The sequence below is a fragment of the Xenopus tropicalis genome, chromosome 6 (assembly GCF_000004195.4).
Source record: "Xenopus tropicalis strain Nigerian chromosome 6, UCB_Xtro_10.0, whole genome shotgun sequence".
In the NCBI taxonomy this organism is placed as follows: Eukaryota; Metazoa; Chordata; class Amphibia; order Anura; family Pipidae; genus Xenopus; species Xenopus tropicalis.
Genome location: NC_030682.2, coordinates 86,835,471 through 86,846,524, shown reverse-complemented (window position 1 = coordinate 86,846,524; position 11,054 = coordinate 86,835,471).

Sequence of the window (11,054 nt, the reverse complement as noted above, 5' to 3'; positions counted from 1 at the left end):
TTTCCTTTTTCTCTGTAATATTAAAACAGCACCTTTTACTTGATCCCAACTAAAGTATAATCAATCTTTACTGGAGGCAAAACAATCCTGTTGGGTTTATATACTGTTTTAAATGATTTTGTCATTAACTTAAAGCATGGAGATCCAAACTACGAAAAGATCCCTTATCCGGAAGAACCCGAGCATTCAGGATAACAGATCCCATACCTGTTTATTTAAGGAGAAATGCAAATGGTTTAAACATGTCTGTGTTTAGCTGTGGTAAAAAAAATTACATTGTCCCATTCATTTCAATGAGGCTGTAAACATTAACTTGTTTAAATGCTTTAGATACACCCTTATTGACTGTAGAATTTCAACAGGATTTCAGTGGAAATGTTTTTATTTGAATTTTTGATTTTTGCATTGATAAATCTCGTAAAATGAACCTAAAAAAATTAAAGTGATCTTGAATATTACCAAATTTACCAATTACACTTAATAGCGCAATTGACCCTTATACTGGTATATACTATACTTTCAAAGGTATGCCTCTGTGCCCTGCTGTAGTGACATCCCTGAGACATTTGCAGTCACCCATCTGATGGACATGCAATTAAAGGAAAGCAACACACACACAGCCAATATACAACTTATATAGCCAGGACAGGACAAAGCAAAAAATTGTATTTCCATAACTTTACCCATTGTGGTTCATTAATGTGGGAAAATGTATTACAAGCTTTAACCATTCTTAGAATAAAATAATTACTGAAAATCTATTTGCTAAATAAATGTTTTAGATGAAAAACTATTGTTACATTTAGAATAATTTAGCCATTCTTCAATCCTTAGCCATTACAAAGAAGTTAGAAATTAGAGAAACTTGCATTTTTAAGGGCTGCCTTCTACAGCAATTCTGTGGTGCAAGGGCTCTTAGGAAAACCTGCATGGAGCGGGTCACAGTTCTTACAGGTTGGAACCATTGATCTAAATTGTTTTAAATTAATGTTAGGGTGACAGTTTTATTAAATTGTGGAAGATTCTTTGCTAGGACTACTTAGCCATCACACCCCAGTTTGGAAAATTCAGTTACTGGAGACCACTTGGAGTGAGAGAAGTTTATTTGACACAAGCTTCATGGAACCTAAACTAAAGCTGGCCATACACGGGCAGATCCGCTCGCTTGGCGATGTCGCCAAAAATAATTGGATTACATTTGCGCCCATGGGGCAGTTGGTTCGGGGACCGCATCAACGAGCCGATGCGGTCCCCGATCCGACTGGATTTTCTAACCTGGCCGATCGATATCTGGCCAATTTCAGGCCAGATATCGGTCGGCCAGTCCGCTCATTTCTGCCCCTACACGGGCAGATAAGCTGCCGAGTCGGTCCAAGGGACCGATATCGGCAGCTTCTATCGGCCTGTGTATGGAGGCCTTAACAAAAAAAGAGCCCCAAACAAAGAGAGCACAGAGTTTACATAGACTGTTCTCTGGGAAAGAAATACACTGGGAGTAGCAGGAGTCATTACTTCAAGGCACACAAAAACAGACTTATAGATAAGAACCTGCTTATTTTGTTGATCAAGTAATTCTATTCTGAATGTCAGGGTGGGAGTCACCGAAGTAAGCTACCAAACAGAAACCACACAGAAAAAGAAGGTGGTTGTGGTGGCTTTGTCTGGAGATAAGATAAACACTGGTACAGGTATAATATCTACTATCCAGAATGCTTGGAACCTGTTTTTCCCATCATTTGGTATTCCATACTTTAAAGGGATTTGTCATTTGGTGTGCAGGAAGCCATCTCTTTCTGAAAAAGCCAGCACTGCTTTCAGATAAGCTGTTTCTCCTACTTCATGTAACTGGAGGAGTCCCAAGCCAGACTTGGATTTACAAATATTGAGTGCTATTCTGATATCTACCACTTTTAGCAATACAAGTGTCAGGGAGCTGCTGTCTTGCTATCTTCCCATTCAGCACCGGGCCAAGACGGCTGGGCGCCCTAGAAGCTCTATTATGAGTTAATAGAGCTTCTCTAGCAAAATTCTTAAATTACTTTTTTTTGCAAAAGCTTTACTGTCCCATGACAGTTATCCTTTAAGGCCACTAAAATAATAACGAAAACATTAAATAAACCCAATAGGACTGTTTTCTACCAGTAAGGATTCATGCATCAGGTAAAAAGGTAGTGTTTTATTATTACAGAAAGGGAAATCATTTTGAAAAATTTGAATTATTTGTTTATATGGAAGTTGGCCTTCTAGCAATGCAGAGCTGTCTGGAGACAAGGATTCCACATAAGGGATCCCATACCTGTACCTTGCTACAGAAAATTGGCAGGTTTAAAAATATGTACTACTTGTGCAATGAGATATATTTTAGAACAAAATACTAAGTATATACTGTAGTACCAACTGTTATAAACACTGACAAGTGAGCTACATCGGTTTGTTATTGTTATTATTATTTTGCAGTAAGGCCCAGAGTGTACTTAATGAAACATTTGAATAGGAGTGGCTTTGTTCACAGAAACTGGAAAAGAACAGTCTCTGTGGTTTATTCTGTAATTCCTATGATCACATGAATAGGTTTTTATTGATATGCTATGGAAAGGGATTAGTATCTCACTATAAACACAGGGGCCATATCTAGTTTGTATATCAATATCATATTACAAATTAAATATAGCCTGCTGAGAAACTGAGAGAGAAGTTAAAAGGATACTGTCATGATTTTTATGGTATACTTTTTATCTATAAATTACAGTTTACTGATCGGCTGTTGGGGTGGGAAAAGTGAGGGGAGTGATATCACTCCAACTTGCAGCTCAGCAGTAAAAAGTGACTGACGTTTATTAGAGTACAGGTCACATGGTTGTGGCACCTTGGGAAATTTAGTATATGGCTAACCCCATGAGAAATTTCAAAATGAAATATAAAAAAATCTGCTTGTGTTTTTGAAAAACAGATCTCAATGCAGGATTCTGCTAGAGAAGCTCTATTAACTGATGTATTTTGAAAAAACATGTTTTCCCATGACAGTATTCCTTTAATAGTACATAGTGTACCATAGACAGAATGAAGAGTAAACTGGAAAACTAGTAATTCAGTTTACACCTTTTTTTCATGTAGGCTTTCTTCTCGATGGTTGGCAGGGCCCTCTACCAGGGGTCTAAAAAAGAATGGACTACTAACTGGAGCCCCCTGGGGGCCCTGCTAAATAAGTTGTTTGGGGTCCTATGATTTATGTTGGTGGTCCAGTGCCCTCCACATCTGAGAGATAATGAGCACTATATAATTGTGGCAAATGTTACCCAGTTACTGCCTGTGTCTTACCTTAATAGATAAGAACAATTCAACTGTACAGCGGGTTTAACTGTTACTGGCAATTTAATTAGAGGCCATATCCTTCTCCCACAACTCCTTTAAAAACTAAGGATCAAGTATGAAATTATAGTGTTTCCAATTTCACTGTTCTATTCTGCATCATTTTTTTGTAACAAAAACATTAACTATACATAATAAGTTAATAAGCAACATAGATTTTCGTATAAATATTGTTTAGAGATAGGCTATATTCATTTTTATACGATTATTGTTACTAGCACCCACAATGTATCCAGAAAAAATATATATTGTACTGTATATTTAACAAATATGCACAATTATGAAAGACGCTCTTTAAATGGTACAGAAGGTGACACAGCTGAATGCATTCCCCTGCATGCCTTTCTAGTATTTGTTGGTACACTTATTGAACCAGTACTGATATTATTGTTTTTTTTCAAGCTATGTGCTTCTCACTACAATCGGAAACTCTGACACAAGGAATCTAAATTTTCTTGCTTTAAAATTTTATCCCCTGTTTTGCTGCCATGTAAAGTTATTATAACTGTAACGCCTTTCTTAAGTTTTTATTGTGAAAGGTGTTTGGATAACACGGTGCTCTGCCATCAAACGCTGCACAAACAGCCTGAGCCGTGAGTCATAGAAACAGAACACACGCATAGCTGCAAGCACTAATCTCTTCCTAATTGGCACCTTACTCACTGTCTAGTCACTCTATATAAATCAACAGGCAAAACATAGTTTAATAAACAACATGTCAAGTGAAATATCTCCTATTGTTGGATATAAAAAAAAGCTATTTCCAATCATGTTATGCAAAGAAATAAAAAAAAATCCTGCTTAAGGGGGTGTGTGGTTTTAAACTTGTGTACTTAATGTTTTTATGTAAAACTTTCTTTTATACTTACCTGTCATTTTTTCACATATTATATTAAATGCCTAGCTTATCAGCATAACAGTAGATAGTTATCAGGGCCAAACTGCTTAGAGAAATGTTGTGAGGCCTTTTTCTTTAGGTTGGGCAACAAGGAAATAAAGTAAAAAAACATGGCTTTAAAAGTTGCAGATGGATCATGTGTGGATCTTTTCTATCTGAGGACTGAGTGAAGGCCAATGTGGAAGTAACAAGAGTTGCAGTTTCTCCTTGATTAATTTTAGATCCATTCACCATGACTACACTGAACAATGCAAACTGGCTGTCCAGGTATATGGCAAAACTACACAGTATTCCACCATGGATGCCTGAGTTGATAAGTAGTTAAAACCAGGTTGTCTCCTGTACGGCGACTTACTGAAGTAGAAGAAAAGTTTAAATCTTGAAATCACTGGGGGGCAAATGCTAGGTCCCGCATTGATTAAGATTGCTTACCTGATATCCTAGGCTGGTGCCCCTGCTTGCTATAAACTGCACCGGCCCAGGGTATAGCTGCAGAAGATGCATGTCGCCATCTTCTTCTGAGTCTTCCGTCTTCTTTTAGTTTCAGTTCGGGTAGGTGCATGCTCAGTAGAGTGCAAACCGAACTTAGAAACGAAAAGCTGGCTCATTCTCTCTATGCGCATGCCCACTCCCGCCTTAACATTTGGCATCCCCAGTGATTTAGACTTTCCTTCTCCTATAATATGCAAAGTAGCAGTGTCAGGTGGCACTGTACAGCCCAAGAAAGCTAAACCAGATGAGAAGAGATTAGGCAGTACATAGCATTTGACCCCTAAACCCATTATTTTCTACAACTCTTATCTGCTATCTGCTAAGTAACCTATGCCTTTTCTTCTTTTTCTGATTGATTAAATAACTGATTGAATGGCTACACAACAGCTTATTTATATAAATTATACTAGTGTTTGTAAAACAAACACACATTTTTACCAGTCCAGGGCAACACTTTATTATATTTGAATCACTTTAAAACACATTAATGTTTTGGTGTTATTGTTCCTCTAAACTTCACTATACAGTCAATCATTCTGTAAAGTCTGGCAGTTCAGCATCCCACTAGTTGCAAAGTGTGTTGCCTGCAGCATTTAAGTAAAATTATGTTAAATCTACCTCTCCTATTTTGCAGGACAAGCTCTGTGCATTTGCAAGCAGATTTTCTGAGCTATTTTCATTCAAAAATTACAACATATATTTAGTTTTAGACTAACAGTAACATTGGCTACACTAACCTGCTCCTTCATTCCACTCCCATAACAAATCTAATCTCAGGTTCCAATATACTTGCATTTCCATAATATAAGACCCTGCAGTAACAGAATGGTAAAAAAAAACGGGAAGGAAAAAATGAAACTAACACTGTGAGGAATGTCAATTATGCTGTAAGCAGTCCTAACAGAAAAAAAAAACTTTGGACTGTAACTTTTTTGTAACTAGAATCTAATGTCCACTATGCAGGGACATAGAGTTCATGAAAAGAATTGTGATTTACAGCAACATAAAGAGGCAATTGGTTTAAGTGAATCTCTATAATCGCAGAAAAAAATCACTTCTCCCACAGGCAATGAAGTGCCTGATAATACCTGTCTCTTCAACGCCATTTGAATTGCCACATGTAAAACACATTACATACAGCGATCCCCATTATTACAGACTGAGCCATTTTTGAGTGATTACCTGGGATCGCCACATGTAATCTCTGTTATATACTCTTCTATTCTATAAGTTGCCGGGTATGCTAGTGGGAAGGGGTACACCAACCTCAAGATGAACAGCCTCCTCATGGCTGCACAGTATCCACACAACTGATATTTGAAGAACAAGATTCCATTCACACATAGGGGTAGATATAAATGAACAGTAACATTTAAAAATGAAAGTGTTTTATAGGAATGACAATATAAAGTACTTGTAACCCTTTCTTGGCACTGATATCCAGGGCCACACTGGGGCGCAAACAGGAAAAATCCCAAGCCTCCGCTAAGTGGGAGATTTGCGGGGTTTGGAAAGTTTATGTGCCTCCACCCAGGGCTAAACCATATACCAGTGGGTAACAACTCCCTGGGAACTGCAAAAGCAGTGATTAATATACCAAATGCAATGGAAATAAACCACACAATTGATAGATATGAAATAAATTGTAATATATATGCAAGATGCAATGAAATGAAAACAGTGAATAACATTTTCAACATAACACATATAATATTTGACAATATTCCCCTTTGTGTAAGATATGTCCCCTGTCACTTTAAGAACCTTGAGTGTGCACACTATGGGGCACATTTACTAATCCACGAACGTCCGAAAAGCGTCCAAATGCATTTTTTTCGCAATGATCGGTATTTTGCGATTTTTCGTAAATTGGCACGACTTTTTCGTAGCGTTACGACTTGCACGAATTGTCGCGACTTTTTCGTAGCCGTCGCGCCGAGTACGAAAGTTTCGGATTCATTCAAGATTCAGTATCGTGACTTTCCTTGGGCCAGGTTGGAGCTGCAGAGTGCCATTGAGTCCTATGGGAGGCTTCCAAAATCATGCAAAGTCTGAAAGTTTTGGCCGCCATTTACGAGCGCTCAATACGAAAAAGTCGCGACAATATACGAGCAAATCGTAACGGCTACGAAAAAGTTGCAAAAATTCGCTCAAGTCGTAACGGCTATGAAAAAATCGTAAAAACTACGAAAAAGTCGCACAAATGTTCGTTTCCAATCAGAATTTTTCCCATTCGGATTCGTGGATTAGTAAATGTGCCCCTATGGGTCTGCACAGGTTAACTCCTTGTATGAAGGTAGTTAGTGGTAGCAGAGTTATGTGTTGCAACACCAGATTGTAGCACCCTGGGGTGTGTAACTGTAAAACCTCACCAACTCCTGGTGGCAGTAAAAGGGAAATAGATCCTGTGGGGCAGAGCAGAGGCAGGGAAGCAGTCTGGCAGCTTTAATCCTCACTGAGCTTGAGATGCTGGGCTAGAGAAAGGCTTCTTGGGATCCTGATGGAGATTCACTGCAGGTTGTCACGGAGGCTGATGGGTAATCCCACATCCAGATCCAGTGTACACACTGGTCACTCACTACAGGGCTGAAGTCCTAACTATCCTACAGGGATTACTACCCTAACAATAGCTCAGGCAGCTGCAGTAATCCCATTCACTAAATGGCTGAATGGGAAGGGTTAACTAATTCCCTATGCTCTGATTATGGGGTTCCCTATATGGAATAGATTGTTCTACAGGTGGAACCCTAGCTCCCTACTTGTACAGATCACAGGAACACTCACAGGAAAGATGGAGAAATCTTAGGCAGCTCCCAGTATTACTGTGCAGAGTCCATGCTTTCCTTCTCCTCTCTTCCTGAATAAGATCTGCCTCACTTTCATATCTTTTTGGCTCCAAACCACTTTCAGCAGGGTCACAAGGTCAGAAACCAATCCCTCCTGCTGATTGGGCCAGGCTGTGACTAGGAACTGTCCCTTTGCAGTACAGTCAGCAGCCATGTTTTTGGTTGCTCCAGATTTAAAGTCACAGGGTTGTGTGTTCGGGGAAAGTGTAAATTAGCACTTCCCTACATACTGTTGCCCTGAACTGGTAAAACTGATGCGTTTGCTTCTATAAACATATAAATTGGATGCTCTGTAGCCATGGGGGCAGCCATTCAAGCACAGCATACATAATAGATAACAGAGCTGTGTAAAATCCCATTGTATAAAACATAACTAATCTGTTATCTAATATGTAACCTGTGCCTTTTCTCCTTAGCAATGGCTGACCTCGTTGCTACACAGAAGCTTGTTTATATAAAATATAATAGTGTTCCTAAAGCAAACACTAGTTGTACCAGTGCAGAGCAACAGGACATTATATTTTAATTAATTTTACTCTCATTTTTTGGTGCTCCTTCTAGAATGCTAAAGCCTTTCGAACTCGAGCATTTAGATACTAAAACCATGCAAACAGGTTTTTTTCTTTACCCCTACAAAAAATAAAAAGCTTGACTTGTTTTAGGTGCTCAAAATAAAACCCCAATTTGCACAAAGTGTGCTATTTAAATGAAGAAACCACGCAAGAGTTTGGGAACTCTTGTGTGATTTTTGCATCTGAACGCTTGAGCAAGAAGGCTCAGGAACTCTTAAATCTGCCCCAAGTGAATAATGAAAACACATAAGTAAAATTGTTCTGCTTATTATTGCATTTTTTTTCTCTCAAGCTCATAGAAAGATAGAATTTGCTGTTGTGAATCTGCATTGCATGAAATAATGTTCCCTCTACAGTGTAGTATAAGATGCCAGATTTCTCCTTACAGTTCTATGACCCGTGAATAAGAATTGGGCCTCAGGTCTTTATATGGCCACTATTTTATATTTATATATATTATATTCTGACTGTGGGAATATAAACCCAAGTTTTGTTTCTTAACACTAAGCACAATGGAGCAAATTTATAAATGTGAAATTAAAGCTTACCTGACTGCTTTCTATTCATTCCTGTGTGGTTTTAAAAGAATATTTATCAAGTTGTGAACTCACAATTCAAACAAATTGGCCCCACTGCTCACAAGTAGTGATGAGGGAATCTGTCCTGTTTGGCTTCGCCATAAAATCGCACAATTTTTTTGTCACCCACATTTTTTTTGTTGCCCACATCTATATTTTTATTGCCCGCACTTTTTTTGACGCGACCGCGCCCGATTTGACATGCAACCAAAAAAATTCCTGAGCAGCGAATTTTCGCGAACGTTTCACGAAACAATATAGGTCAAGATGTCTTGCAGTATGTGGAAATTTCAGTCCAGCTAAACTTGATTTGTTCCTTATTCTAGGAAATGTAATCATACTAAATGTAGTGCCAGAAACCAATTTATTGGCAAACAAGACTTCCTTGAGAAAACGAAAGAAAATCATGTTGAAATAGAAGAACTTAGAAATTGTAAGAAAAACTTTAGATTAAGAGATAGCCTATTCCTCAAAAATAAAACATACAAATGTCTATCTGTTCCAGATCTACAATGAAAATAAATCTAACATTCATATGTAAAACATAGTTTTATTTTCATATGGAATGTGTGAATATTTGTTTTATAACTACTGAGTGAACTGCATTTATTGTATATACATTCTGTATTACTTGTGCTCCTATAAACATTTGGATACTATTGACATATTGGATACATGGAAAAACCCCTAATCATGTAGGCAATTATGAATAATATATGGTGCTGGTTTCACTTTGGGCTAAAAATCAATCCTACCTGTAAAAATGGCCCCTTTATTGGAGCTCCCTATAGATCCTATCAGTTCTCTGTCTGTGTTTGAAGTGAGGGGTGAGCGTGTCCTAATGGTCCCAGAGAATTCAGCCAGCAGGAAGTGGAACAGATGGGCGGGACTAGTGGGGTTTGGGTGGAATTTCTCAATAAATCAGTCTGAAACACATCTTTTTAAAGCACAATCCTTCCATATCTAGAGGAGTATAATTCACTGGTACATTCATAATTTTTATAGGTCTCCTTTAAAATCATAATTTAATGTAGCAACAAGGAATCTCATGTTTGTATACACAATTTGAAACATCAGCATTATACAATTGGATTGTTCCCTTCAACCCCCTGCTTACTTTTGATAAAATTATTGTATCATTAATCAAGTTCCTTAACACCCTCCTCATCTTGACTCATTACTACTTATCCCTTCTACTACATTCTTTTAACTGGAGACCTTTGGGCTCAAGTGAAGATGGGATCCTCCTTTAGTTTGAAGCCACTTTTTCCTTCAATGCAGTGTTGGACTGGCCCACTAGGATACCAGGAAAACTCCCTGTGGGCCCTGGTGTCAGTGAGCCCTACTTCTTCTAACTATTTGGCCTAATTCATGGTCATTTCCTATTTCTCTATGGGAACAAATTGACTAAATATAAAGAAGAATAGATTATAGAACGTAAAGAAAAAAAAATAGAAAAATATAGAGGTTGAGTGAGAAGTGGATGAAAAATAGTGGGCCCACAGTCTAAGGTTTTCTGGTGAGCCCCTGGCATCCCAGTCCGACACTGCTTTAATGTTGCTAAAATCCATAATATGTGCATACTCTGTTTAAATTGTAGTATTGCAATCTTCAGGTTCCTGGGCACTCCTCAGGTCCAAAGACCAGGTACAGAGTTTTAGCTTGCACACCATGTGATTTTGCTTCTGCTTTCAGTTTAGCATCATTATCTACACTCAGGGTGCACCAAATCTACAATTTTGGGGTTCAACCAAATCCTGAATATAAAAGATTCAGATGTATCCCAAACAGAATCCTGTATTTGGTGCATCCCTAATATAAAAATTCAAATTCTTACACAACAGGAGCACATACACTCATTATTGTGGGGAATTCCCAAGTTCCTTTAATCTAGGCATGTTGAAACACATCTGGGTTATATAAAAAATTGGCCAAAATGTCCTGATTTAACAGAATATATTTTTCTTACAACCTATAAATGGTTTGGAGATGATTTTAATAACTGTTACTCCTAATCCCTCTAAGCCCCAACTAAGTTATTACTCTATTCCTTTGACACTTAAACCTGAATTACATACCCAATATCTGGAAATTACAGAGACAGAATATCAATAAGATATTCAAAGATAAACACTTAGCAGGGGTGTTTTCCTCTTTTATACCTTTCAATTATATAAACATCAGTCATGGAGTTCTTTATACTGTATTTTAAGTTCAAGTTGTGAATAAGCTGCAGGTCCACCAAATTAGACCCACCTAAGTTTGAGCACTACCTTAGGGAAAAGTAGCCTATTGGGCC